This window comes from Heterodontus francisci, chromosome 16, assembly GCF_036365525.1.
Source record: "Heterodontus francisci isolate sHetFra1 chromosome 16, sHetFra1.hap1, whole genome shotgun sequence".
NCBI classification, from domain to species: domain Eukaryota; kingdom Metazoa; phylum Chordata; class Chondrichthyes; order Heterodontiformes; family Heterodontidae; genus Heterodontus; species Heterodontus francisci.
Genome location: NC_090386.1, coordinates 18536850 through 18562047, shown reverse-complemented (window position 1 = coordinate 18562047; position 25198 = coordinate 18536850).

Genomic DNA, 25198 nt, shown 5'->3' with positions numbered 1-25198 from the left:
AAACACCCCTCATTCAGAACTGGAGTATAAACTCCCCTCAATCAGAGCTGGAGTATAAAAGCCCCTCACTCAGAACTGGAGAATAAACCCCCCTCACTCAGAACTGGGGAATAAACCCCCCTCATTCAGAACTGGAGTATAAACCCCCCTCATTCAGAACTGGAGTATAAACCCTCCTCATTCAGAACTGAGTATAAACCCCCCTCATTCAGAACTGAGTATAAACCCCCCTCATTCAGAACTGAGTATAAACCCCCCTCATTCAGAGCTGAGTATAAACCCCCCTCATTCAGAGCTGAGTATAAATCTCCCTCATTCAGAGCTGGAGTATAAACCCCCCTCATTCAGAACTGAGTATAAACCCCACTCACTCAGAACTGGAGTATAAACACCCCTCATTCAGAACTGGAGTATAAACCCTCCTCAATCAGAGCTGGAGTATAAAAGCCCCTCACTCAGAACTGGAGTATAAACCCCCCTCAATCAGAGCTGGAGTATAAAAGCCCCTCACTCAGAACTGGAGTATAAACCCCCCTCACTCAGAACTGGAGTATAAACCCCCCTCACTCAGAGCTGGAGTATAAACCCCCCTCACTCAGAACTCGAGTATAAACCCCCCTCACTCAGAACTCGAGTATAAACCCCCCTTACTCAGAACTGGAGTATAAACCCCCCTCACTCAGAGCTGGAGTATAAACCCCCCTCACTCAGAACTCGAGTATAAACCCCCCTCACTCAGAACTCGAGTATAAACCCCCCTCATTCAGAACTGGAGTATAATCCCCCCTCAATCAGAGCTGGAGTATAAAAGCCCCTCACTCAGAACTGGAGTATAAACCCCCCTCACTCAGAACTGGAGTATAAACCCCCCTCACTCAGAACTGGAGTATAAACCCCCCTCACTCAGAACTGGAGTATAAACCCCCCTCACTCAGAACTGGAGTATAAACCCCCCTCAATCAGAGCTGGAGTATAAAAGCCCCTCAATCAGAGCTGGAGTACAAAAGCCCCTCACTCAGAACTGGAGTATAAACCCCTCTCACTCAGAACTGGAGTAGAAACCCCCCTCATTCAGAACTGGAGTATAAACCCCCCTCATTCAGAACTGGAATGTAAACCCCCCTCTCTCAGAACTGGAGTATAAACCCCCCTCATTCAGAACTGGAGTAGAAACCCCCCTCATTCAGAACTGGAGTAGAAACCTCCCTCATTCAGAACTGGAGTAGAAAACTCCCTCATTCAGAACTGGAGTAGAAACCCCTCTCACTCAGAACTGGAGTATAAACCCCTCTCACTCAGAACTGGAGTATAAACCCCTCTCACTCAGAACTGGAGTATAAACCCCTCTCACTCAGAACTGGAGTATAAACCCCTCTCACTCAGAACTGGAGTATAAACCCCTCTCACTCAGGTCTGGAGTATAAACCCCTCTCACTCAGAACTGGAGTATAAACCCCTCTCACTCAGAACTGGAGTATAAACCCCTCTCACTCAGAACTGGAATATAAACCCCCCTCACTCAGAACTGGAATATAAACCCCTCTCACTCAGAACTGGAATATAAACCCCTCTCACTCAGAACTGGAGTATAAACCCCTCTCACTCAGAACTGGAGTATAAACCCCTCTCACTCAGAACTGGAGTAGAAACCCCCCTCACTCTGAACTGGAGTAGAAACTCCCCTAATTCAGAGCTGGAGTACAAACCCCCCTCATTCAGAACTGGAGTATAAACCCCCCTCATTCAGATCTGGAGTATAAACCACCCCCCTTCACTCAGAACTGTAGTATATACTCCCCTAATTCAGAACTGGAGTATAAACCCGCCTCATTCAGAACTGGAGTATAAACCACCACCCCCCACCCCGCCCCACCCTCACTCAGAACTGGAGTATAAACTCTCCTAATTCCGAACTGGAGTATAAACCCCCCTCACTCAGAACTGGATTATAAACCCCCCTCACTCAGAACTGGATTATAAACCCCCCTAATTCAGAACTGGAGTATAAACCCTCCTCACTCAGAACTGGGGTATAATCCCCTCTCACTCAAAACTGGAGTATAAAACCCCTCACTCAGAACTGGTGTATAAACCCCTCTCACTCAGAACTGGAATATAAACCCCTCTCACTCAGAACTGGAATATAAACCCCTCTCACTCAGAACTGGAATATAAACCCCTCTCACTCAGAACTGGAATATAAACCCCTCTCACTCAGAACTGGAATATAAACCCCTCTCACTCAGAACTGGAATATAAACCCCTCTCACTCAGAACTGGAATATAAACCCCTCTCACTCAGAACTGGAATATAAACCCCTCTCACTCAGAACTGGAATATAAACCCCTCTCACTCAGAACTGGAATATAAACCCCTCTCACTCAGAACTGGAATATAAACCCCTCTCACTCAGAACTGGAATATAAACCCCTCTCACTCAGAACTGGAATATAAACCCCTCTCACTCAGAACTGGAATATAAACCCCTCTCACTCAGAACTGGAATATAAACCCCTCTCACTCAGAACTGGAATATAAACCCCTCTCACTCAGAACTGGAATATAAACCCCTCTCACTCAGAACTGGAATATAAACCCCTCTCACTCAGAACTGGAATATAAACCCCTCTCACTCAGAACTGGAATATAAACCCCTCTCACTCAGAACTGGAGTATAAACCCCCTCACTCAGAACTGGAGTATAAACCCCCTCACTCAGAACTGGAGTATAAACCCCCTCACTCAGAACTGGAGTATAAACCCCTCTCACTCAGAACTGGAGTATAAACCCCTCTCACTCAGAACTGGAGTATAAACCCCTCTCACTCAGAACTGGAGTATAAACCCCTCTCACTCAGAACTGGAGTATAAACCCCTCTCACTCAGAACTGGAGTATAAACCCCCCTCACTCAGAACTGGAGTATAAACCCCCCTCACTCAGAACTGGAATATAAACCCCTCTCACTCAGAACTGGAGTATAAACCTCCTCACTCAGAACTGGAGTATAAACCCCCTCACTCAGAACTGGAGTATAAACCCCCTCACTCAGAACTGGAGTATAAACCCCTCTCACTCAGAACTGGAGTATAAACCCCTCTCACTCAGAACTGGAGTATAAACCCCTCTCACTCAGAATTGGAGTATAAACCCCTCTCACTCAGAACTGGAGTATAAACCCCTCTCACTCAGAACTGGAGTATAAACCGCTCTCACTCAGAACTGGAGTATAAACCCCTCTCAATCAGAACTGGAGTATAAACCCCCCTCACTCAGAACTGGAATATAAACCCCTCTCACTCAGAACTGGAGTATAAACCCCTCTCACTCAGAACTGGAGTATAAACCCCCTCACTCAGAACTGGAGTATAAACCCCCTCACTCAGAACTGGAGTATAAACCCCCTCACTCAGAACTGGAGTATAAACCCCCTCACTCAGAACTGGAGTATAAACCCCTCTCACTCAGAACTGGAGTATAAACCCCTCTCACTCAGAACTGGAATATAAACCCCTCTCACTCAGAACTGGAGTATAAAGCCCCCTCACTCAGAACTGGAGTATAAAGCCCCCTCACTCAGAACTGGAGTATAAAGCCCCCTCACTCAGAACTGGATTATAAACCCCACTCACTCAGAACTGGAGTATAAACCCCCCTCATTCAGAACTGGAGTATAAACACCCCTCATTCAGAACTGGATTATCAACATCCCTCATTCAGAACTGGAGTATAAACCCCCCTCACTCAGAACTGAGTATAAACCCCCCTCACTCAGAACTGGAGTATAAACCCCCCTCATTCAGAACTGAGTATACACCCCCCTCATTCAGAACTGAGTATAAACCTCCCTCATTCAGAGCTGGAGTATAAGCCCCCCTCCTTCAGAACTGAGTATAAACCCCCCTCATTCAGAGCTGGATTATAAACCCCCCTCATTCAGAACTGGAGTATAAACCATCCTCATTCAGAACTGAGCATAAACCCCCCTCATTCAGAACTGAGTATAAACCCCCCTCATTCAGAGCTGAGTATAAACCCCCCTCATTCAGAGCTGAGTATAAACCCCCCTCATTCAGAACTGAGTATAAACCCCCCTCATTCAGAACAGAGTATAAACCCCACTCACTCAGAACTGGAGTATAAACACCCCTCATTCAGAACTGGAGTATAAACCCCCCTCACTCAGAACTGGAGTATAAACCCCCCTCACTCAGAACTGGAGTATAAACCCCCCTCACTCAGAACTGGAGTATAAACCCCCCTCACTCAGAACTGGAGTATAAACCCCCCTCACTCAGAACTGGAGTATAAACCCCCCTCACTCAGAACTGGAGTATAAACCCCCCTCACTCAGAACTGGAGTATAAACCCCCCTCACTCAGAACTGGAGTATAAACCCCCCTCACTCAGAACTGGAGTATAAACACCCCTCACTCAGAACTGGAGTATAAACACCCCTCACTCAGAACTGGAGTATAAACACCCCTCACTCAGAACTGGAGTATAAACACCCCTCACTCAGAACTGGAGTATAAACACCCCTCACTCAGAACTGGAGTATAAACACCCCTCACTCAGAACTGGAGTATAAACACCCCTCACTCAGAACTGGAGTATAAACACCCCTCACTCAGAACTCGAGTATAAACACCCCTCATTCAGAACTGGAGTATAAACTCCCCTCAATCAGAGCTGGAGTATAAAAGCCCCTCACTCAGAACTGGAGAATAAACCCCCCTCACTCAGAACTGGGGAATAAACCCCCCTCATTCAGAACTGGAGTATAAACCCCCCTCATTCAGAACTGGAGTATAAACCCTCCTCATTCAGAACTGAGTATAAACCCCCCTCATTCAGAGCTGAGTATAAACCCCCCTCATTCAGAGCTGAGTATAAACCCCCCTCATTCAGAGCTGAGTATAAACCCCCCTCATTCAGAGCTGAGTATAAACCCCCCTCATTCAGAACTGAGTATAAACCTCCCTCATTCAGAGCTGGAGTATAAACCTCCCTCATTCAGAACTGAGTATAAACCCCACTCACTCAGAACTGGAGTATAAACACCCCTCATTCAGAACTGGAGTATAAACCCTCCTCAATCAGAGCTGGAGTATAAAAGCCCCTCACTCAGAACTGGAGTATAAACCCCCCTCAATCAGAGCTGGAGTATAAAAGCCCCTCACTCAGAACTGGAGTATAAACCCCCCTCACTCAGAACTGGAGTATAAACCCCCCTCACTCAGAGCTGGAGTATAAACCCCCGTCACTCAGAGCTGGAGTATAAACCCACCTCACTCAGAACTCGAGTATAAACACCCCTCATTCAGAACTGGAGTATAAACCCCCCTCAATCAGAGCTGGAGTATAAAAGCCCCTCACTCAGAACTGGAGTATAAACCCCCCTCACTCAGAACTGGAGTATAAACCCCCCTCAATCAGAGCTGGAGTATAAAAGCCCCTCAATCAGAGCTGGAGTATAAAAGCCCCTCATTCAGAGCTGGATTATAAACCCCCCTCATTCAGAACTGGAGCATAAACCCTCCTCATTCAGAACTGAGCATAAACCCCCCTCATTCAGAACTGAGCATAAACCCCCCTCATTCAGAGCTGAGTATAAACCCCCCTCATTCAGAGCTGAGTATAAACCCCCTCATTCAGAACTGAGTATAAACCTCCCTCATTCAGAACTGAGTATAAACCTCCCTCATTCAGAGCTGGAGTATAAACCCCCCTCATTCAGAACTGAGTATAAACCCCACTCACTCAGAACTGGAGTATAAACCCCACTCACTCAGAACTGGAGTATAAACACCCCTCATTCAGAACTGGAGTATAAACCCCCCTCACTCAGAACTGGAGTATAAACCCCCCTCACTCAGAACTGGAGTATAAACCCCCCTCACTCAGAACTGGAGTATAAACCCCCCTCACTCAGAACTGGAGTATAAACCCCCCTCACTCAGAACTGGAGTATAAACCCCCCTCACTCAGAACTGGAGTATAAACCCCCCTCACTCAGAACTGGAGTATAAACCCCCCTCACTCAGAACTGGAGTATAAACCCCCCTCACTCAGAACTGGAGTATAAACCCCCCTCACTCAGAACTGGAGTATAAACACCCCTCACTCAGAACTGGAGTATAAACACCCCTCACTCAGAACTGGAGTATAAACACCCCTCACTCAGAACTGGAGTATAAACACCCCTCACTCAGAACTGGAGTATAAACACCCCTCACTCAGAACTGTAGTATAAACACCCCTCACTCAGAACTGGAGTATAAACACCCCTCACTCAGAACTGGAGTATAAACACCCCTCACTCAGAACTGGAGTATAAACACCCCTCACTCAGAACTGGAGTATAAACACCCCTCACTCAGAACTGGAGTATAAACACCCCTCACTCAGAACTGGAGTATAAACACCCCTCATTCAGAACTGGAGTATAAACTCCCCTCAATCAGAGCTGGAGTATAAAAGCCCCTCACTCAGAACTGGAGAATAAACCCCCCTCACTCAGAACTGGGGAATAAACCCCCCTCATTCAGAACTGGAGTATAAACCCCCCTCATTCAGAACTGGAGTATAAACCCTCCTCATTCAGAACTGAGTATAAACCCCCCTCATTCAGAACTGAGTATAAACCCCCCTCATTCAGAGCTGAGTATAAACCCCCCTCATTCAGAGCTGAGTATAAACCCCCCTCATTCAGAACTGAGTATAAACCTCCCTCATTCAGAGCTGGAGTATAAACCCCCCTCATTCAGAACTGAGTATAAACCCCACTCACTCAGAACTGGAGTATAAACACCCCTCATTCAGAACTGGAGTATAAACCCTCCTCAATCAGAGCTGGAGTATAAAAGCCCCTCACTCAGAACTGGAGTATAAACCCCCCTCAATCAGAGCTGGAGTATAAAAGCCCCTCACTCAGAACTGGAGTATAAACCCCCCTCACTCAGAACTGGAGTATAAACCCCCCTCACTCAGAGCTGGAGTATAAACCCCCCTCACTCAGAACTCGAGTATAAACACCCCTCATTCAGAACTGGAGTATAAACCCCCTCAATCAGAGCTGGAGTATAAAAGCCCCTCACTCAGAACTGGAGTATAAACCCCCCTCACTCAGAACTGGAGTATAAACCCCCCTCACTCAGAACTCGAGTATAAACACCCCTCATTCAGAACTGGAGTATAAACCCCCTCAATCAGAGCTGGAGTATAAACCCCCCTCATTCAGAACTGGAGTATAAACCCCCTCAATCAGAGCTGGAGTATAAAAGCCCCTCACTCAGAACTGGAGTATAAACACCCCTCACTCAGAACTGGAGTATAAACCCCCCTCAATCAGAGCTGGAGTATAAAAGCCCCTCAATCAGAGCTGGAGTATAAAAGCCCCTCAATCAGAACTGGAGTATAAACCCCTCTCACTCAGAACTGGAGTAGAAACCCCCCTCATTCAGAACTGGAGTATAAACCCCCCTCACTCAGAACTCGAGTATAAACACCCCTCATTCAGAACTGGAGTATAAACCCCCTCAATCAGAACTGGAGTATAAACCCCCCTCATTCAGAACTGGAGTATAAACCCCCTCAATCAGAGCTGGAGTATAAAAGCCCCTCACTCAGAACTGGAGTATAAACACCCCTCACTCAGAACTGGAGTATAAACCCCCCTCAATCAGAGCTGGAGTATAAAAGCCCCTCAATCAGAACTGGAGTATAAACCCCTCTCACTCAGAACTGGAGTAGAAACCCCCCTCATTCAGAACTGGAGTATAAACCCCCCTCATTCAGAACTGGAATGTAAACACCTCTCACTCAGAACTGGAGTATAAACCCCCCTCATTCAGAACTGGAGTATAAACACCCCTCTCTCAGAACTGGAGTATAAACCCCCCTCTCTCAGAACTGGAGTAGAAACCCCCCTCATTCAGAACTGGAGTAGAAATCTCCCTCATTCAGAACTGGAGTAGAAATCTCCCTCATTCAGAACTGGAGTAGAAACCTCCCTCATTCAGAACTGGAGTACAAACCCCCCTCACTCTGAACTGGAGTAGAAACTCCCCTAATTCAGAACTGAGTATAAACCCCCCTCATTCAGAACTGAGTATAAACCCCCCTCATTCAGAGCTGGAGTATAAACCCCCCTCATTCAGAACTGAGTAGAATCCTCCCTCATTCAGAACTGGAGTATAAACACCCCTCATTCAGAACTGAGTATAAACCCCCCTCATTCAGAACTGAGTATAAACCCCCCTCACTCAGAACTGGAGTATAAACACCCCTCATTCAGAACTGGACTATAAACCCCCCTCAATCAGACCTGGAGTATAAAAGCCCCTCACTCAGAACTGAGTATAAACCCCCCTCACTCAGAACTGAGTATAAACCCCCCTCACTCAGAACTGAGTATAAACCCCCCTCACTCAGAACTGGAGTATAAACCCCCCTCACTCAGAACTGGAGTATAAACCCCCCTCACTCAGAACTGGAGTATAAACCCCCCTCACTCAGAACTGGAGTATAAACCCCCCTCACTCAGAACTGGAGTATAAACACCCCTCACTCAGAACTGGAGTATAAACCCCCCTCACTCAGAACTGGAGTATAAACCCCCCTCACTCAGAACTGGAGTATAAACCCCCCTCACTCAGAACTGGAGTATAAACCCCTCTCACTCAGAACTCGAGTATAAACACCCCTCATTCAGAACTGGAGTATAAACCCCCCTCATTCAGAACTGGAGCATAAACCCCCCTCATTCAGAACTGGAGTATAAACCCCCCTCATTAAGAACTGGAGTATAAACCCTCCTCATTCAGAACTGAGTATAAACCTCCCTCCTTCAGAACTGAGTATAAACCCCCCTCATTCAGAACTGAGTATAAACCCCCCTCATTCAGACATGGAGTATAAACCCCCCTCATTCAGAGCTGGAGTATAAACCCCCCTCATTCAGAGCTGGAGTATAAACCCCCCTCATTCAGAACTGAGTATAAACCTCCCTCATTCAGAGCTGGAGTATAAACCCCCCTCCTTCAGAACTGAGTATAAATCCCCCTCATTCAGAGCTGGAGTATAAACCCCCCTCATTCAGAACTGAGTATAAACACCCCTCACTCAGAACTGGAGTACAAACACCCCTCATTCAGAACTGGAGTATAAACCCCCCTCAATCAGACCTGGAGTATAAAAGCCCCTCACTCAGAACTGGAGTATAAACCCCCCTCACTCAGAACTGGAGTATAAACCCCCCTCACTCAGAACTGGAGTATAAACACCCCTCACTCAGAACTGGAGTATAAACCCCTCTCACTCAGAACTCGAGTATAAACACCCCTCATTCAGAACTGGAGTATAAACCCCCCTCATTCAGAACTGGAGAATAAACCCCCCTCATTCAGAACTGGAGTATAAACCCCCCTCATTAAGAACTGGAGTATAAACCCTCCTCATTCAGAACTGAGTATAAACCTCCCTCCTTCAGAACTGAGTATAAACCCCCCTCATTCAGAACTGAGTATAAACCCCCCTCATTCAGAACTGAGTATAAACCCCCCTCATTCTGAGCTGGAGTATAAACCCCCCTCATTCAGAACTGAGTATAAAGCTCCCTCATTCAGAGCTGGAGTATAAACCCCACTCCTTCAGAACTGAGTATAAACCCCCCTCATTCAGAACTGAGTATAAACCCCACTCACTCAGAACTGGAGTAGAAACACCCCTCAGTCAGAACTGGAGTAGAAACACCCCTCAATCAGAGCTGGAGTATAAAAGCCCCTCACTCAGAACTGGAGTATAAAAGCCCCTCACTCAGAACTGGAGTATAAACCCCCTCACTCAGAACTGGAGTATAAACCCCCCTCAATCAGAGCTGGAGTATAAAAGCCCCTCACTCAGAACTGGAGTATAAACCCCCCTCACTCAGAACTGGAGTATAAACCCCCCTCACTCAGAACTGGAGTATAAACCCCCCTCACTCAGAACTGGAGTATAAACCCCCCTCACTCAGAACTGGAGTATAAACCCCCCTCAATCAGAGCTGGAGTATAAAAGCCCCTCACTCAGAACTGGAGTATAAACCCCCCTCACTCAGAACTGGAGTATAAACCCCCCTCATTCAGAGCTGGAGTATAAACCCCCCTCACTCAGAGCTGGAGTATAAACCCCCCTCACTCAGAGCTGGAGTATAAACCCCCCTCACTCAGAACTCGAGTATAAACACCCCTCATTCAGAACTGGAGTATAAACGCCCCTCAATCAAAGCTGGAGTATAAACCCCCCTCACTCAGAACTGGAGTATAAACCCCCCTCACTCAGAACTGGAGTATAAACCCCCCTCACTGAGAACTGGAGTATAAACCCCTCTCACTCAGAACTGGAGTATAAAGCCCCCTCACTCAGAACTGGAGTATAAACCCCCCTCACTCAGAACTGGAGTATAAACCCCCCTCACTCAGAACTGGAGTATAAACCCCCCTCACTCAGAACTGGAGTATAAACCCCCCTCAATCAGAGCTGGAGTATAAAAGCCCCTCACTCAGAACTGGAGTATAAACCCCCCTCACTCAGAACTGGAGTATAAACCCCCCTCATTCAGAGCTGGAGTATAAACCCCCCTCATTCAGAGCTGGAGTATAAACCCCCCTCACTCAGAGCTGGAGTATAAACCCCCCTCACTCAGAACTCGAGTATAAACACCCCTCATTCAGAACTGGAGTATAAACCCCCCTCAATCAAAGCTGGAGTATAAAAGCCCCTCACTCAGAACTGGAGTATAAACCCCCCTCACTCAGAACTGGAGTATAAACCCCCCTCACTCAGAACTGGAGTATAAACCCCCCTCACTCAGAACTGGAGTATAAACACCCCTCATTCAGAACTGGAGTATAAACCCCCCTCATTCAGAACTGGAGAATAAACCCCCCTCATTCAGAACTGGAGTATAAACCCCCCTCATTCAGAACTGGAGTATAAACCCCACTCCTTCAGAACTGAGTATAAACCCCCCTCATTCAGAACTGAGTATAAACCCCCCTCACTCAGAACTGGAGTATAAACCCCCCTCACTCAGAACTGGAGTATAAACCCCCCTCACTCAGAACTGGAGTATAAACCCCCCTCACTCAGAACTGGAGTATAAACCCCCCTCATTCAGAGCTGGAGTATAAACCCCCCTCATTCAGAGCTGGAGTATAAACCCCCCTCACTCAGAGCTGGAGTATAAACCCCCCTCACTCAGAACTCGAGTATAAACACCCCTCATTCAGAACTGGAGTATAAACCCCCCTCAATCAGAGCTGGAGTATAAAAGCCCCTCACTCAGAACTGGAGTATAAACCCCCCTCACTCAGAACTGGAGTATAAACCCCCCTCACTCAGAACTGGAGTATAAACCCCCCTCACTCAGAACTGGAGTATAAACCCCCCTCACTCAGAACTGGAGTATAAACCCCCCTCAATCAGAGCTGGAGTATAAAAGCCCCTCACTCAGAACTGGAGTATAAACCCCCCTCACTCAGAACTGGAGTATAAACCCCCCTCATTCAGAGCTGGAGTATAAACCCCCCTCACTCAGAGCTGGAGTATAAACCCCCCTCACTCAGAACTCGAGTATAAACACCCCTCATTCAGAACTGGAGTATAAACCCCCCTCTCTCAGAACTGGAGTATAAACCCCCCTCACTCAGAACTGGAGTATAAACCCCCCTCACTCAGAACTGGAGTGTAAACCCCCCTCATTCAGAACTGGAGTGTAAACCCCCCTCATTCAGAACTGGAGTGTAAACCCCCCTCACTCAGAACTGGAGTATAAACCCCCCTCATTCAGAACTGGAGTAGAAACCCCCCCTCTCTCAGAACTGGAGTTGAAACCCCCCTCATTCAGAACTGGAGTAGAAACCCCCCTCATTCAGAACTGGAGTAGAAACCCCCCTCATTCAGAACTGGAGTAGAAACCCCCTCATTCAGAACTGGAGTAGAAACCCCCTCATTCAGAACTGGAGTATAAACCTCCCTCATTCAGAGCTGGAGTATAAACCCCCCTCCTTCAGAACTGAGTATAAACCCCCCTCATTCAGAGCTGGAGTATAAACCCCCCTCACTCAGAACTGGAGTATAAACCCCCCTCACTCAGAACTGGAGTATAAACCCCCCTCACTCAGAGCTGGAGTTTAAACCCCCCTCATTCAGAGCTGGAGTATAAACCCCCCTCATTCAGAGCTGGAGTATTAACCCCCCTTACTCAGAACTCGAGTATAAACACCCCTCATTCAGAACTGGAGTATAAACCCCCCTCAATCAGAGCTGGAGTATAAAAGCCCCTCACTCTGAACTGGAGTATAAACCCCCCTCACTCAGAACTGGAGTATAAACCCCCCTCACTCAGAACTGGAGTATAAACCCCCCTCACGCAGAACTGGAGTATAAACCCCCCTCAATCAGAGCTGGAGTATAAAAGCCCCTCACTCAGAACTGGAGTATAAACCCCTCTCACTCAGAACTGGAGTATAAACCCCCCTCATTCAGAACTGGAGTATAAACCCCCCTCATTCAGAACTGGAGTATAAACCCCTCTCACTCAGAACTGGAGTATAAACCCCCCTCATTCAGAACTGGAGTATAAACCCCCCTCTCTCAGAACTGGAGTAGAAACCCCCCTCATTCAGAACTGGAGTAGAAACCCCCCTCATTCAGAACTGGAGTAGAAACCCCCCTCATTCAGAACTGGAGTAGAAACCCCCCTCATTCAGAACTGGAGTAGAAACCCCCCTCACTCTGAACTGGAGTAGAAACTCCCCTAATTCAGAGCTGGAGTACAAACCCCCCTCATTCAGAACTGGAGTATAAACCCCCCTCATTCAGATCTGGAGTATAAACCACCTCCCTTCACTCAGAACTGTAGTATATACTCCCCTAATTCAGAACTGGAGTATAAACCCCCTCACTCAGAACTGGAGTATAAACTCTCCTAATTCCGAACTGGAGTATAAACCCCCCTCACTCAGAACTGGATTATAAACCCCCCTCACTCAGAACTGGATTATAAACCCCCCTAATTCAGAACTGGAGTATAAACCCCCCTCACTCAGAACTGGAGTAGAATCTCCCCTCACTCAGAACTGGAGGATAAACCCTCCTCACTCAGAACTGGAGTATAAACCCCTCTCACTCAGAACTGGAGTATAAACCCCTCTCACTCAGAACTGGAGTATAAACCCCCTCACTCAGAACTGGAGTATAAACCCCCTCACTCAGAACTGGAGTATAAACCCCTCTCACTCAGAACTGGAGTATAAACCCCTCTCACTCAGAACTGGAGTATAAACCCCTCTCACTCAGAACTGGAGTATAAACCCCTCTCACTCAGAACTGGAGTATAAACCCCTCTCACTCAGAACTGGAGTATAAACCCCTCTCACTCAGAACTGGAGTATAAACCCCTCTCACTCAGAACTGGAGTATAAACCCCTCTCACTCAGAACTGGAGTATAAACCCCTCTCACTCAGAACTGGAGTATAAACCCCTCTCACTCAGAACTGGAGTATAAACCCCTCTCACTCAGAACTGGAGTATAAACCCCTCTCACTCAGAACTGGAATATAAACCCCCCTCACTCAGAACTGGAATATAAACCCCTCTCACTCAGAACTGGAATATAAACCCCTCTCACTCAGAACTGGTATATAAACCCCTCTCACTCAGAACTGGTGTATAAACCCCTCTCACTCAGAACTGGTGTATAAACCCCTCTCACTCAGAACTGGAGTAGAAACCCCCCTCACTCTGAACTGGAGTAGAAACTCCCCTAATTCAGAGCTGGAGTACAAACCCCCCTCATTCAGAACTGGAGTATAAACCCCCCTCATTCAGATCTGGAGTATAAACCACCTCCCTTCACTCAGAACTGTAGTATATACTCCCCTAATTCAGAACTGGAGTATAAACCCCCTCACTCAGAACTGGAGTATAAACTCTCCTAATTCCGAACTGGAGTATAAACCCCCCTCACTCAGAACTGGATTATAAACCCCCCTCACTCAGAACTGGATTATAAACCCCCCTAATTCAGAACTGGAGTATAAACCCCCCTCACTCAGAACTGGAGTAGAATCTCCCCTCACTCAGAACTGGAGGATAAACCCTCCTCACTCAGAACTGGAGTATAAACCCCTCTCACTCAGAACTGGAGTATAAACCCCTCTCACTCAGAACTGGAGTATAAACCCCCTCACTCAGAACTGGAGTATAAACCCCCTCACTCAGAACTGGAGTATAAACCCCTCTCACTCAGAACTGGAGTATAAACCCCTCTCACTCAGAACTGGAGTATAAACCCCTCTCACTCAGAACTGGAGTATAAACCCCTCTCACTCAGAACTGGAGTATAAACCCCTCTCACTCAGAACTGGAGTATAAACCCCTCTCACTCAGAACTGGAGTATAAACCCCTCTCACTCAGAACTGGAGTATAAACCCCTCTCACTCAGAACTGGAGTATAAACCCCTCTCACTCAGAACTGGAGTATAAACCCCTCTCACTCAGAACTGGAGTATAAACCCCTCTCACTCAGAACTGGAGTATAAACCCCTCTCACTCAGAACTGGAATATAAACCCCCCTCACTCAGAACTGGAATATAAACCCCTCTCACTCAGAACTGGAATATAAACCCCTCTCACTCAGAACTGGTATATAAACCCCTCTCACTCAGAACTGGTGTATAAACCCCTCTCACTCAGAACTGGTGTATAAACCCCTCTCACTCAGAACTGGAGTAGAAACCCCCCTCACTCTGAACTGGAGTAGAAACTCCCCTAATTCAGAGCTGGAGTACAAACCCCCCTCATTCAGAACTGGAGTATAAACCCCCCTCATTCAGATCTGGAGTATAAACCACCCCCCTTCACTCAGAACTGTAGTATATACTCCCCTAATTCAGAACTGGAGTATAAACCCCCCTCATTCAGAACTGGAGTATAACCCACCCCCCCCCCCCCCCCCTCACTCAGAACTGGAGTATAAACTCTCCTAATTCAGAACTGGAGTATAAACCCCCCTCATTCAGATCTGGAGTATAAACCACCCCCCTTCACTCAGAACTGTAGTATATACTCCCCTAATTCAGAACTGGAGTATAAACCCCCCTCATTCAGAACTGGAGTATAACCCACCCCCGCCCCCCCCCCCCTCACTCAGTACTGGTGTATAAACCCCTCTCACTCAGAACTGGTGTATAAACCCCTCTCACTCAGAACTGGAGTAGAAACCCCCCTCACTCTGAACTGGAGTAGAAACTCCCCTAATTCAGAGCTGGAGTACAAACCCCCCTCATTCAGAACTGGAGTATAAACCCCCCTCATTCAGATCTGGAGTATAAACCACCCCCCTTCACTCAGAACTGTAGTATATACTCCCCTAATTCTGAACTGGAGTATAAACCCCTCTCACTCAGAACTGGAGTATAAACCCCTCTCACTCAGAACTGGAGTATAAACCCCTCTCACTCAGAACTGGAGTATAAACCCCCCTCACTCAGAACTGGAGTATAAACCCCCCTCACTCAGAACTGGAATATAAACCCCTCTCACTCAGAACTGGAGTATAAACCCCTCTCACTCAGAACTGGAGTATAAACCCCCTCACTCAGAACTGGAGTATAAACCCCCTCACTCAGAACTGGAGTATAAACCCCCTCACTCAGAACTGGAGTATAAACCCCTCTCACTCAGAACTGGAGTATAAACCCCTCTCACTCAGAACTGGAGTATAAACCCCTCTCACTCAGAACTGGAGTATAAACCCCTCTCACTCAGAACTGGAGTATAAACCCCTCTCACTCAGAACTGGAGTATAAACCCCTCTCACTCAGAACTGGAGTATAAACCCCTCTCACTCAGAACTGGAGTATAAACCGCTCTCACTCAGAACTGGAGTATAAACCCCTCTCACTCAGAACTGGAGTATAAACCCCCCTCACTCAGAACTGGAATATAAACCCCTCTCACTCAGAACTGGAGTATAAACCCCTCTCACTCAGAACTGGAGTATAAACCCCCTCACTCAGAACTGGAGTATAAACCCCCTCACTCAGAACTGGAGTATAAACCCCCTCACTCAGAACTGGAGTATAAACCCCTCTCACTCAGAACTGGAGTATAAACCCCTCTCACTCAGAACTGGTGTATAAACCCCTCTCACTCAGAACTGGTGTATAAACCCCTCTCACTCAGAACTGGAGTAGAAACCCCCCTCACTCTGAACTGGAGTAGAAACTCCCCTAATTCAGAGCTGGAGTACAAACCCCCCTCATTCAGAACTGGAGTATAAACCCCCCTCACTCAGAACTGGAGTATAAACCCCTCTCACTCAGAACTGGAATATAAACCCCCCTCACTCAGAACTGGAATATAAACCCCTCTCACTCAGAACTGGAATATAAACCCCTCTCACTCAGAACTGGTATATAAACCCCTCTCACTCAGAACTGGTGTATAAACCCCTCTCACTCAGAACTGGTGTATAAACCCCTCTCACTCAGAACTGGAGTAGAAACCCCCCTCACTCTGAACTGGAGTAGAAACTCCCCTAATTCAGAGCTGGAGTACAAACCCCCCTCATTCAGAACTGGAGTATAAACCCCCCTCACTCAGAACTGGAGTATAAACCCCTCTCACTCAGAACTGGAATATAAACCCCCCTCACTCAGAACTGGAATATAAACCCCTCTCACTCAGAACTGGAATATAAACCCCTCTCACTCAGAACTGGTATATAAACCCCTCTCACTCAGAACTGGTGTATAAACCCCTCTCACTCAGAACTGGTGTATAAACCCCTCTCACTCAGAACTGGAGTAGAAACCCCCCTCACTCTGAACTGGAGTAGAAACTCCCCTAATTCAGAGCTGGAGTACAAACCCCCCTCATTCAGAACTGGAGTATAAACCCCCCTCATTCAGATCTGGAGTATAAACCACCCCCCTTCACTCAGAACTGTAGTATATACTCCCCTAATTCAGAACTGGAGTATAAACCCCCCTCATTCAGAACTGGAGTATAACCCACCCCCCCCCCCCCCCCCCCTCACTCAGAACTGGAGTATAAACTCTCCTAATTCAGAACTGGAGTATAAACCCCCCTCATTCAGATCTGGAGTATAAACCACCCCCCTTCACTCAGAACTGTAGTATATACTCCCCTAATTCAGAACTGGAGTATAAACCCCCCTCATTCAGAACTGGAGTATAACCCACCCCCGCCCCCCCCCCCCTCACTCAGTACTGGTGTATAAACCCCTCTCACTCAGAACTGGTGTATAAACCCCTCTCACTCAGAACTGGAGTAGAAACCCCCCTCACTCTGAACTGGAGTAGAAACTCCCCTAATTCAGAGCTGGAGTACAAACCCCCCTCATTCAGAACTGGAGTATAAACCCCCCTCATTCAGATCTGGAGTATAAACCACCCCCCTTCACTCAGAACTGTAGTATATACTCCCCTAATTCTGAACTGGAGTATAAACCCCTCTCACTCAGAACTGGAGTATAAACCCCTCTCACTCAGAACTGGAGTATAAACCCCTCTCACTCAGAACTGGAGTATAAACCCCTCTCACTCAGAACTGGAGTATAAACCCCCCTCACTCAGAACTGGAGTATAAACCCCCCTCACTCAGAACTGGAATATAAACCCCTCTCACTCAGAACTGGAGTATAAACCCCTCTCACTCAGAACTGGAGTATAAACCCCCTCACTCAGAACTGGAGTATAAACCCCCTCACTCAGAACTGGAGTATAAACCCCCTCACTCAGAACTGGAGTATAAACCCCTCTCACTCAGAACTGGAGTATAAACCCCTCTCACTCAGAACTGGAGTATAAACCCCTCTCACTCAGAACTGGAGTATAAACCCCTCTCACTCAGAACTGGAGTATAAACCCCTCTCACTCAGAACTGGAGTATAAACCCCTCTCACTCAGAACTGGAGTATAAACCCCTCTCAATCAGAACTGGAGTATAAACCGCTCTCACTCAGAACTGGAGTATAAACCCCTCTCACTCAGAACTGGAGTATAAACCCCCCTCACTCAGAACTGGAATATAAACCCCTCTCACTCAGAACTGGAGTATAAACCCCTCTCACTCAGAACTGGAGTATAAACCCCCTCACTCAGAACTGGAGTATAAACCCCCTCACTCAGAACAGGAGTATAAACCCCCTCACTCAGAACTGGAGTATAAACCCCTCTCACTCAGAACTGGAGTATAAACCCCTCTCACTCAGAACTGGAATATAAACCCCTCTCACTCAGAACTGGAGTATAAAGCCCCCTCACTCAGAACTGGAGTATAAAGCCCCCTCACTCAGAACTGGAGTATAAAGCCCCCTCACTCAGAACTGGATTATAAACCCCACTCACTCAGAACTGGAGTATAAACCCCCCTCATTCAGAACTGGAGTATAAACACCCCTCATTCAGAACTGGATTATCAACATCCCTCATTCAGAACTGGAGTATAAACCCCCCTCACTCAGAACTGAGTATAAACCCCCCTCACTCAGAACTGGAGTATAAACCCCCCTCATTCAGAACTGAGTATACACCCCCCTCATTCAGAACTGAGTATAAACCTCCCTCATTCAGAGCTGGAGTATAAACCCCCCTCCTTCAGAACTGAGTATAAACCCCCCTCATTCAGAGCTGGATTATAAACCCCCCTCATTCAGAACTGGAGTATAAACCCTCCTCATTCAGAACTGAGCATAAACCCCCCTCATTCAGAACTGAGTATAAACCCCCCTCATTCAGAGCTGAGTATAAACCCCCCTCATTCAGAGCTGAGTATAAACCCCCCTCATTCAGAACTGAGTATAAACCCCCCTCATTCAGAACAGAGTATAAACCCCACTCACTCAGAACTGGAGTATAAACACCCCTCATTCAGAACTGGAGTATAAACCCCCCTCACTCAGAACTGGAGTATAAACCCCCCTCACTCAGAACTGGAGTATAAACCCCCCTCACTCAGAACTGGAGTATAAACCCCCCTCACTCAGAACTGGAGTATAAACCCCCCTCACTCAGAACTGGAGTATAAACCCCCCTCACTCAGAACTGGAGTATAAACCCCCCTCACTCAGAACTGGAGTATAAACCCCCCTCACTCAGAACTGGAGTATAAACCCCCCTCACTCAGAACTGGAGTATAAACACCCCTCACTCAGAACTGGAGTATAAACACCCCTCACTCAGAACTGGAGTATAAACACCCCTCACTCAGAACTGGAGTATAAACACCCCTCACTCAGAACTGGAGTATAAACACCCCTCACTCAGAACTGGAGTATAAACACCCCTCACTCAGAACTGGAGTATAAACACCCCTCACTCAGAACTGGAGTATAAACACCCCTCACTCAGAACTCGAGTATAAACACCCCTCATTCAGAACTGGAGTATAAACTCCCCTCAATCAGAGCTGGAGTATAAAAGCCCCTCACTCAGAACTGGAGAATAAACCCCCCTCACTCAGAACTGGGGAATAAACCCCCCTCATTCAGAACTGGAGTATAAACCCCCCTCATTCAGAACTGGAGTATAAACCCTCCTCATTCAGAACTGAGTATAAACCCCCCTCATTCAGAGCTGAGTATAAACCCCCCTCATTCAGAGCTGAGTATAAACCCCCCTCATTCAGAGCTGAGTATAAACCCCCCTCATTCAGAGCTGAGTATAAACCCCCCTCATTCAGAACTGAGTATAAACCTCCCTCATTCAGAGCTGGAGTATAAACCTCCCTCATTCAGAACTGAGTATAAACCCCACTCACTCAGAACTGGAGTATAAACACCCCTCATTCAGAACTGGAGTATAAACCCTCCTCAATCAGAGCTGGAGTATAAAAGCCCCTCACTCAGAACTGGAGTATAAACCCCCCTCAATCAGAGCTGGAGTATAAAAGCCCCTCACTCAGAACTGGAGTATAAACCCCCCTCACTCAGAACTGGAGTATAAACCCCCCTCACTCAGAGCTGGAGTATAAACCCCCGTCACTCAGAGCTGGAGTATAAACCCACCTCACTCAGAACTCGAGTATAAACACCCCTCATTCAGAACTGGAGTATAAACCCCCCTCAATCAGAGCTGGAGTATAAAAGCCCCTCACTCAGAACTGGAGTATAAACCCCCCTCACTCAGAACTGGAGTATAAACCCCCCTCAATCAGAGCTGGAGTATAAAAGCCCCTCAATCAGAGCTGGAGTATAAAAGCCCCTCATTCAGAGCTGGATTATAAACCCCCCTCATTCAGAACTGGAGCATAAACCCTCCTCATTCAGAACTGAGCATAAACCCCCCTCATTCAGAACTGAGCATAAACCCCCCTCATTCAGAACTGAGCATAAACCCCCCTCATTCAGAGCTGAGTGTAAACCCCCCTCATTCAGAGCTGAGTATAAACCCCCTCATTCAGAACTGAGTATAAACCTCCCTCATTCAGAACTGAGTATAAACCTCCCTCATTCAGAGCTGGAGTATAAACCCCCCTCATTCAGAACTGAGTATAAACCCCACTCACTCAGAACTGGAGTATAAACCCCACTCACTCAGAACTGGAGTATAAACACCCCTCATTCAGAACTGGAGTATAAACCCCCCTCACTCAGAACTGGAGTATAAACCCCCCTCACTCAGAACTGGAGTATAAACCCCCCTCACTCAGAACTGGAGTATAAACCCCCCTCACTCAGAACTGGAGTATAAACCCCCCTCACTCAGAACTGGAGTATAAACCCCCCTCACTCAGAACTGGAGTATAAACCCCCCTCACTCAGAACTGGAGTATAAACCCCCCTCACTCAGAACTGGAGTATAAACCCCCCTCACTCAGAACTGGAGTATAAACCCCCCTCACTCAGAACTGGAGTATAAACACCCCTCACTCAGAACTGGAGTATAAACACCCCTCACTCAGAACTGGAGTATAAACACCCCTCACTCAGAACTGGAGTATAAACACCCCTCACTCAGAACTGTAGTATAAACACCCCTCACTCAGAACTGGAGTATAAACACCCCTCACTCAGAACTGGAGTATAAACACCCCTCACTCAGAACTGGAGTATAAACACCCCTCACTCAGAACTGGAGTATAAACACCCCTCACTCAGAACTGGAGTATAAACACCCCTCACTCAGAACTGGAGTATAAACACCCCTCACTCAGAACTGGAGTATAAACACCCCTCATTCAGAACTGGAGTATAAACTCCCCTCAATCAGAGCTGGAGTATAAAAGCCCCTCACTCAGAACTGGAGAATAAACCCCCCTCACTCAGAACTGGGGAATAAACCCCCCTCATTCAGAACTGGAGTATAAACCCCCCTCATTCAGAACTGGAGTATAAACCCTCCTCATTCAGAACTGAGTATAAACCCCCCTCATTCAGAACTGAGTATAAACCCCCCTCATTCAGAGCTGAGTATAAACCCCCCTCATTCAGAGCTGAGTATAAACCCCCCTCATTCAGAACTGAGTATAAACCTCCCTCATTCAGAGCTGGAGTATAAACCCCCCTCATTCAGAACTGAGTATAAACCCCACTCACTCAGAACTGGAGTATAAACACCCCTCATTCAGAACTGGAGTATAAACCCTCCTCAATCAGAGCTGGAGTATAAAAGCCCCTCACTCAGAACTGGAGTATAAACCCCCCTCAATCAGAGCTGGAGTATAAAAGCCCCTCACTCAGAACTGGAGTATAAACCCCCCTCACTCAGAACTGGAGTATAAACCCCACTCACTCAGAGCTGGAGTATAAACCCCCCTCACTCAGAACTCGAGTATAAACACCCCTCATTCAGAACTGGATTATAAACCCCCTCAATCAGAGCTGGAGTATAAAAGCCCCTCACTCAGAACTGGAGTATAAACCCCCCTCACTCAGAACTCGAGTATAAACACCCCTCATTCAGAACTGGAGTATAAACCCCCTCAATCAGAGCTGGAGTATAAACCCCCCTCATTCAGAACTGGAGTATAAACCCCCTCAATCAGAGCTGGAGTATAAAAGCCCCTCACTCAGAACTGGAGTATAAACACCCCTCACTCAGAACTGGAGTATAAACCCCCCTCAATCAGAGCTGGAGTATAAAAGCCCCTCAATCAGAGCTGGAGTATAAAAGCCCCTCAATCAGAACTGGAGTATAAACCCCTCTCACTCAGAACTGGAGTAGAAACCCCCCTCATTCAGAACTGGAGTATAAACCCCCCTCACTCAGAACTCGAGTATAAACACCCCTCATTCAGAACTGGAGTATAAACCCCCTCAATCAGAACTGGAGTATAAACCCCCCTCATTCAGAACTGGAGTATAAACCCCCTCAATCAGAGCTGGAGTATAAAAGCCCCTCACTCAGAACTGGAGTATAAACACCCCTCACTCAGAACTGGAGTATAAACCCCCCTCAATCAGAGCTGGAGTATAAAAGCCCCTCAATCAGAGCTGGAGTATAAAAGCCCCTCAATCAGAACTGGAGTATAAACCCCTCTCACTCAGAACTGGAGTAGAAACCCCCCTCATTCAGAACTGGAGTATAAACCCCCCTCATTCAGAACTGGAATGTAAACACCTCTCACTCAGAACTGGAGTATAAACCCCCCTCATTCAGAACTGGAGTATAAACACCCCTCTCTCAGAACTGGTGTATAAACCCCCCTCTCTCAGAACTGGAGTAGAAACCCCCCTCATTCAGAACTGGAGTAGAAATCTCCCTCATTCAGAACTGGAGTAGAAATCTCCCTCATTCAGAACTGGAGTACAAACCCCCCTCATTCAGAACTGGAGTACAAACCCCCCTCATTCAGAACTGGAGTACAAACCCCCCTCACTCTGAACTGGAGTAGAAACTCCCCTAATTCAGAACTGAGTATAAACCCCCCTCATTCAGAACTGAGTATAAACCCCCCTCATTCAGAGCTGGAGTATAAACCCCCCTCATTCAGAACTGAGTAGAATCCTCCCTCATTCAGAACTGGAGTATAAACACCCCTCATTCAGAACTGAGTATAAACCCCCCTCATTCAGAACTGAGTATAAACCCCCCTCACTCAGAACTGGAGTATAAACACCCCTCATTCAGAACTGGACTATAAACCCCCCTCAATCAGACCTGGAGTATAAAAGCCCCTCACTCAGAACTGAGTATAAACCCCCCTCACTCAGAACTGAGTATAAACCCCCCTCACTCAGAACTGAGTATAAACCCCCCTCACTCAGAACTGGAGTATAAACCCCCCTCACTCAGAACTGGAGTATAAACCCCCCTCACTCAGAACTGGAGTATAAACCCCCCTCACTCAGAACTGGAGTATAAACCCCCCTCACTCAGAACTGGAGTATAAACACCCCTCACTCAGAACTGGAGTATAAACCCCCCTCACTCAGAACTGGAGTATAAACCCCCCTCACTCAGAACTGGAGTATAAACCCCCCTCACTCAGAACTGGAGTATAAACCCCCCTCACTCAGAACTGGAGTATAAACCCCTCTCACTCAGAACTCGAGTATAAACACCCCTCATTCAGAACTGGAGTATAAACCCCCCTCATTCAGAACTGGAGCATAAACCCCCCTCATTCAGAACTGGAGTATAAACCCCCCTCATTAAGAACTGGAGTATAAACCCTCCTCATTCAGAACTGAGTATAAACCTCCCTCCTTCAGAACTGAGTATAAACCCCCCTCATTCAGAACTGAGTATAAACCCCCCTCATTCAGACATGGAGTATAAACCCCCCTCATTCAGAGCTGGAGTATAAACCCCCCTCATTCAGAGCTGGAGTATAAACCCCCCTCATTCAGAACTGAGTATAAACCTCCCTCATTCAGAGCTGGAGTATAAACCCCCCTCCTTCAGAACTGAGTATAAATCCCCCTCATTCAGAGCTGGAGTATAAACCCCCCTCATTCAGAACTGAGTATAAACCCCCCTCACTCAGAACTGGAGTACAAACACCCCTCATTCAGAACTGGAGTATAAACCCCCCTCAATCAGACCTGGAGTATAAAAGCCCCTCACTCAGAACTGGAGTATAAACCCCCCTCACTCAGAACTGGAGTATAAACCCCCCTCACTCAGAACTGGAGTATAAACACCCCTCACTCAGAACTGGAGTATAAACCCCTCTCACTCAGAACTCGAGTATAAACACCCCTCATTCAGAACTGGAGTATAAACCCCCCTCATTCAGAACTGGAGAATAAACCCCCCTCATTCAGAACTGGAGTATAAACCCCCCTCATTAAGAACTGGAGTATAAACCCCCCTCATTCAGAACTGAGTATAAACCTCCCTCCTTCAGAACTGAGTATAAACCCCCCTCATTCAGAACTGAGTATAAACCCCCCTCATTCAGAGCTGGAGTATAAACCCCCCTCATTCAGAACTGAGTATAAACCTCCCTCATTCAGAGCTGGAGTATAAACCCCACTCCTTCAGAACTGAGTATAAACCCCCCTCATTCAGAACTGAGTATAAACCCCACTCACTCAGAACTGGAGTAGAAACACCCCTCAGTCAGAACTGGAGTAGAAACACCCCTCAATCAGAGCTGGAGTATAAAAGCCCCTCACTCAGAACTGGAGTATAAAAGCCCCTCACTCAGAACTGGAGTATAAACCCCCTCACTCAGAACTGGAGTATAAACCCCCCTCAATCAGAGCTGGAGTATAAAAGCCCCTCACTCAGAACTGGAGTATAAACCCCCCTCACTCAGAACTGGAGTATAAACCCCCCTCACTCAGAACTGGAGTATAAACCCCCCTCACTCAGAACTGGAGTATAAACCCCCCTCACTCAGAACTGGAGTATAAACCCCCCTCACTCAGAACTGGAGTATAAACCCCCCTCAATCAGTGCTGGAGTATAAAAGCCCCTCACTCAGAACTGGAGTATAAACCCCCCTCACTCAGAACTGGAGTATAAACCCCCCTCATTCAGAGCTGGAGTATAAACCCCCCTCACTCAGAGCTGGAGTATAAACCCCCCTCACTCAGAGCTGGAGTATAAACCCCCCTCACTCAGAACTCGAGTATAAACACCCCTCATTCAGAACTGGAGTATAAACCCCCCTCAATCAAAGCTGGAGTATAAAAGCCCCTCACTCAGAACTGGAGTATAAACCCCCC